The sequence below is a fragment of the Neomonachus schauinslandi genome, chromosome 12, assembly GCF_002201575.2.
Source record: "Neomonachus schauinslandi chromosome 12, ASM220157v2, whole genome shotgun sequence".
NCBI classification, from domain to species: domain Eukaryota; kingdom Metazoa; phylum Chordata; class Mammalia; order Carnivora; family Phocidae; genus Neomonachus; species Neomonachus schauinslandi.
In genome coordinates, this window is record NC_058414.1 from 57489246 (window position 1) to 57495245 (window position 6000).

Consider the following 6000-nt stretch of genomic DNA (forward strand, 5'->3'; position numbering starts at 1 on the left):
ACCCACATCATAAGGCTACTGTGAAGAAAAACTGAGATCATTCACTAAGACTCCTAGCTCAACATCTGGTACAAAGAAAGCTATCAATAAATGTTAACATAAAAAATAAGTTGTCACAACTTGGTAAAGTCTGGATCTCTCTAGTAGAGGTATTATTTTTTATATACATAATGAATTGCAAATTAAGTCCTTAGGGTCCATAGGGAACATATCAGTGTAGCCAGGATGCCCTCAAGTTCCAAGGTGCCTGAATCAGGCAGGAACCAGGGAGCCAACATGCTATCTGAGTGGCTTGGTCAGGACAATTAAGAAGCTTGGTTTTCTTCTTGATTTTGTCTCTGCCTCATCTGTCAAACCATACAAATAATTTCTGAAATGGAAGAAATAAAATGGATCATCCCGTTTCTCTTTAACCATGGGATAAGAGGGATGTGCACAACCACCCTTTCTGTAGGATTCATGTAGGTAAGTAGGAAGGAAGAAACCCTCTGGCCATATATCTAGTTATTCAAATCTGCCTATTCTTAGTAACATTTAGAGCTTCAGTATTTAATTATTAGTGTAATTAATTACTGTAATTACTATACTTAATATAGTAATTAATTATTGATGTTATTAATGTATCTATCCTGAGATTAATTTTGCCTGCCATTTTTAATATCCACTTAAGTGCATATTAAAGATATAAGCAAATATTTTTTCTTACCACTATTGCTGCTAGCACCTCTCTGGGCCTCAGTTTCTTCACCTGTAATAGAAAGACCAGATTAGATGATCTGTGATTCTATAACTAAATAATACTAGTAACATTATAATGTTTGTAATAATGGCAAGTCCTTGTTCACTTATGAAAGTTAGTAAAGTAGGAAGGAGAAAAGTATGTTCTTCTCCATACAACTCAATCTCACTTCCTGTAATAAGAGTACTAGGAATAATTGGCTTTTAAAAACTGGCTCTCTTTAGGCCTCATAATATATTCCTTCAAGTTGTTGAACCTGATTCCTCTGATTATTCTCAGTCAAGAAATGCTAAGTTGTTGTTTTTAAGTTTTATTTACTTAAATAATCTCTACACCCAACGTGGGGCTTGAACTCACCACCCCGAGATCAAGAGTCCCATGCTCCTCTGAGCCAGCCGGGTGCCCCAGGAGGTGCTAAGTTGTAAACTCTGAGTGAAGGTAAATTTTTCTCTTTTTCCTCAAATGTGAATTGTGACTGGATTTGCAGTATATAAAATGACCAAATGAAAACTGAGAGATGGAATATCGTGTATTCAAATGTTTCCAATCCTGTGGATGCTAGCTTTCATAGAGACAAAACATCTGTATTTCATATTGAATATTTCCATTTTCGTCCACATGTTAGGCATGTCACAGACATAACCTGTGAATATAAAAGGTACCTTCCTTCTCCCTGCAAATTGTTCTCTTAATCAGTTAGTGTCAGATATGAAAAAAAGTCTCTTATTGTTAAATTAGTCTTCTCATTGACTTTATTGTGAAATTTGATCTCTCTCTTTAGCTTTGTTTTCATTCAAGTATTTGTCATTTGCTTATCTTCCCAAGAATGTGTAGCTACAGTTTGCATGCATGTCTGATATTAAAATCAGTTTCTCCAGCTCTCTAATTCTTTACCAATGAGCAATTACCCACTATAGTGCCCGGGTCAAACAAAGATAGCCTGATAACTCTCTGTAAAGGATGTATGTGGTTGGCCCTGTGGAGAAGCACTACAGTTCAGTGGATAAGAAGAGTCTGGGCTCTGGATTCAGTGGACAAGTTACTTAACATCTTGGACCCCTCCATTTCCTTAGCTGTAAAATCAAAATAATAAAAATACCTCTTTCTTGGGGCTGAGTAAGAATTAAATGAGTTAATGTATGTATAGTATTTGACATAGGGTTTGGCTCAGAGTAATCCTAAATAAATACCAGATTTTCAGGATAAACCACATAAATTTTAGAGAAATTACTTAAAAGCCAATAAGAACAATCACCTTATTTTATAACTTAAGGATCTGAAAGTATAGAAAGGTTAAGAGTTCTGCCCGAACCCATACTGTGAATGAGGAAAGACTGAACACAGGTGTCCTGAATTCCTGTCCAGAGCTCTTTCTAAAGGGACCGGCTCTTCAGGTTGCCGGAAGTCGTCGAGGGCCCTGCCCTCAGGAAGCTTAAGATCCGTTTGGGGAGCCAAGACCAACACAAATGGATAGTCTAGTTCACAATCCCAGTTAGGTGCTGCGGAACAAAGCTTGCTGTGTAAAAGGTGTTCTGACGAGGGGCTCAGCTCAAAGAGTGGGAAGCAGGGCGGGAAACTTTCTAGAAAGAAGTGAGACTTGAGGCGGCAAGGCGCCGTTTGACTCTGCAACTGAAAGGAGGAGAGGACGTTTGAGAAGCAAGGAGTTCCCTTGACTAGAGAAGCACTAGTCGCTCTAGGAACATCCAGTGTTTAGAAACTTCTCATCACCCCTGCAATCCTCACCTCGACCCTTCAAAACATCTAACTTGAACTAGAAGGAGAATGAGTATGTTACTCAATTAAATATACTTTGGAAATAGCTGGGAGGAGGAAGCCAGCAGGATGTAAAATCTCCCTCCCGCTTTCACATCTTAAAAGATGAACTAGGGGGACTAGGCTTCCGACCTGGGTTTCTCCTCCTGGGGAAGAGATGTTCTGTCCCTCATCCAGGGCTCTGGGAATGGAAGCCCGGAGCCCCCCACCAGGAGGAGTCAGGCCGCCGCCTGAGGCATCTGAGGCCGCACCTCTCAGCTCCGGCCGCGTCCCGGAGCACCTGGAAGCAAGGCGATGCTGGCGGGGAAAGAACGAGGGAACGGGAGGCCTAGTGGCCCCCTGAGACAAAGCGGGGCTCTTCGCAGCCTCCCGGGAGGTGCCCCGACCCACGCTCGCTTCACAGCCAGCCCGCCCCCAGCCGCGGCCGGGAGGCGCGCAGGCCCCAGGCCGGCCGGGCCGCGCCGCCCGCACACCCGCGAAGGGCCCGGATGCTCCTTCCGCCCCGCGCTGCGTGGGGCCCGCGCGGGACGGGAAGGGAGCGGCGGCGTTTGCCGAAGAGTTCGGAGAGAGGAGGCGGGAAGTTAAGGAAGGCAAAAGCCGTCTTCTCCTTGGTGGCGGGGCCCCGCTCCAGCGCTGCGGGGCGCCGAGGACCCGGCGGCCTCTCCCCGCGGCAGGAGCTCCCGTGGGCGCCCGGGACGACGCAGCGTTGCCCCGCGAGCGATCGCCGGAGCCGAGCCTCCGGCAGCTGCCCCGGGCGCGTCCTGAGGAGAGGACCTCATTTGTTCCTCAGAATGCGCAGATTCCCGGAACCATATCGCCGATATTTGGCGGGGAGGGAGGAGGGTCCCTGCTCGTTTAAATCGTGGCTTTCTGCATTCTCGCTGTGGTTCTGCGGCGATTTTTCTTTCAAAAGGAAGCAGGCTTAAATGTCCAGGGCGGCTAAAAAGTATCCCAGTTTAAAAAGAAAAAAAAAAAAAATCAATAAATTTTTTCTTTTTTTTCTGTTGCAAGCCGTCGCGTATTTTCCCCCTGAACGCCCAAGCCTGAAATGAAAACGCAAAAACAATCTGATTTCTATAGATTAGGCTTGTGACTGGACGTTTTCCACCACATTTTTTGATAGGAAAAAAATTTAATGGGCTGTTTAAAAAAAATGGAGACACGTATTTTTGTTGTGTCTGGAAATGTTGAGAAAAAGAAACGTCGGTCTTTTCATTTGTTTCCAATAAACCCAAAATGCAGTCTTTCCAGACTATTTTACAGGGCGTAATTGGGGTTTGAGATTGGGTGGGGGGAGGTTCATAGGCTAGGCTCTACCAGAATTGCTTGATTGATATTTGCTTTGCTGTTCTGCAATCGAAGTTTAGCTGCATTTGAAGGCTCTAAAACGCTGGGGATTCCACTGACAGCCATAGGTGTCCCTTTGGGCAGCAGGTTCTGATGAGATCAGTAGGACCCTACCAAGGAAGGAAAATGTGGAAAGTTGTGTTGCAAGGAAATTTTGTTAAATTGTATGTGTATTTGGTACATGAGTGAGTCGTGAAGAAAACTGAGAAATATGGACCAGAACAGTTCCGGAGGCTATGCTATGTAATAAACCAAACAAACAAACACAGAAAAAGATTTAGGATTAAGACACCTCCTGGAATGTTCCTTGCATCTCTAAGCCCTTTTTAGCTGCTCTCTAAGCCCTTTCTAGCTGATACTGACAATTTAATGGAGCTTGAACTTGGGCACAGGCAACTCCTCTTTCATTTATTCTTCCCTAGTCTAGGTTCAAAAACAACAACAACAAATAAAATATGTGTGTTGAATTTTACCTGTTGTATTTTTATATCTTAAGAACGTTTGTCTTTAACAGCAAGCAGCCCAATATTTTAACCTTCAAGCAAGATGGCAGAAACATTCAACTGGAAGGTTATTTCAAAGATTCAGGTAATCTTGATGGCTTCCAAATCAAAGACTTAGTGGATGGCTAGTAAACCAGAAGTGGAAGACTGTGAACTATATCTAGCCTGAAACAAATCACATAGAATAAATGGGAAGGGGCAAAATCAAATCAGGAATTTTGAATCAAGAAGTACACTGGCCTCAGAATATAAACTACCCTGATTTTTATTTAGGAAGTAAGGGTAATAATACTAAGTCAAATCAGTCTACCTCTGGGCGCCTTATCTTTCTGATTCATAAAATGAGAGGTTGGGTACATGGGTCCCTTTCAGTGTGCTATCAGAAATGCAGGCAAAAGTAGGCTTATCTGGAGCAGAAGGTCACCAAAGTTAGCCATCTAATGAGTAGCTTCTCTGATAAGGACGAACTAACTTGTATTCTTGTGTGTATTGAAAAAAATCATAGCATTTCTAAGAGTGAGAGAGTTATTTTACAATCCCATCCAAAATTAAGATGTTGTCCATGCATTGATTTCAAAATTTTAAAAACAGAAGGGTATCCTGTCATTCAAAACAGTAAATTAAAGACCCAGACTCCAAGAGCTTCTACTGCTAGAATGATTATTCTTCCGGAAGAAGCACAAACAGCAGTGACCGTTGTTTTTTTGTTTTTTTTTCCCACAGACGTGCTCAGCCATCAGAAAAGCTTAATAAATCCCTATTTAGTATGCATTTATGCAGTGATTACATGAACTTTGACCTCTGAAGAGCTGTAGCAATTAGCTTCAGTGGCCAGCATCTTCTCCCATCATTCCCAACTGGCTTCCTTGGGTCTTCCTTTCTCATCTCAATAGTCTATGCACTAGGAGAGTATAAAATTTTAAAGTTGACTTTCTACCTGAGGTACTTGCTTTTGCACGAGCGAATTACCCCTTCCTCCTCTCACCTCCTGTCTAAAAAGTCATCTCAGATGGATATTGGGGCTCTGATTGTCGGTATTACTCAAACGCAAATGGATTTCAATTCAATCTTGCCCTGTACTTTCGCAAGGAAGATAAGCTCTAACAGCCCGAAGAGCCTCATTTCATAGCTCTTGGCATCTGAAATAAATCGGATCTCTTCTGTCAGGCTAATTTAACATTTTAAAAATATTCAATGTAATTTATTTTAAGTCAAATGAAACCTAGTGGATTGGCAGAAAGCTAAGAAAGCTAGAGAAGGAGAGAGGCTGGGGAAGGGCAGCTGGAAGCTCCTCTCCCCACCTCCAAAAAAAAAAAAAAAAAAAAGCCAGGAAGGGAGAGGAAAGTGTTTTAAGTTTCTAGTAAACACTGTTTAGCAAAAGAATAATAGGAAAGTTGCCCCTTTCCCAAAGAGGGATGGAACTATAATTGTTGCCTTTAGCAGAGAGCTCAGATAAAGCGCTGGGACTCATTCTAAAGTGACCCATCACTGCATTCATCTCTTCTTGAACTTTCAGTGAACCTGAGATTAAACAGGGGTGAGCAGCTAAGCAGTTTGTTGTTAGCAGCCTTTTCAACAACCCTTTCAGACTGAGTAAATATTGATCGGTTTGAATCTGATTGCCCCAGAGGAAAACAC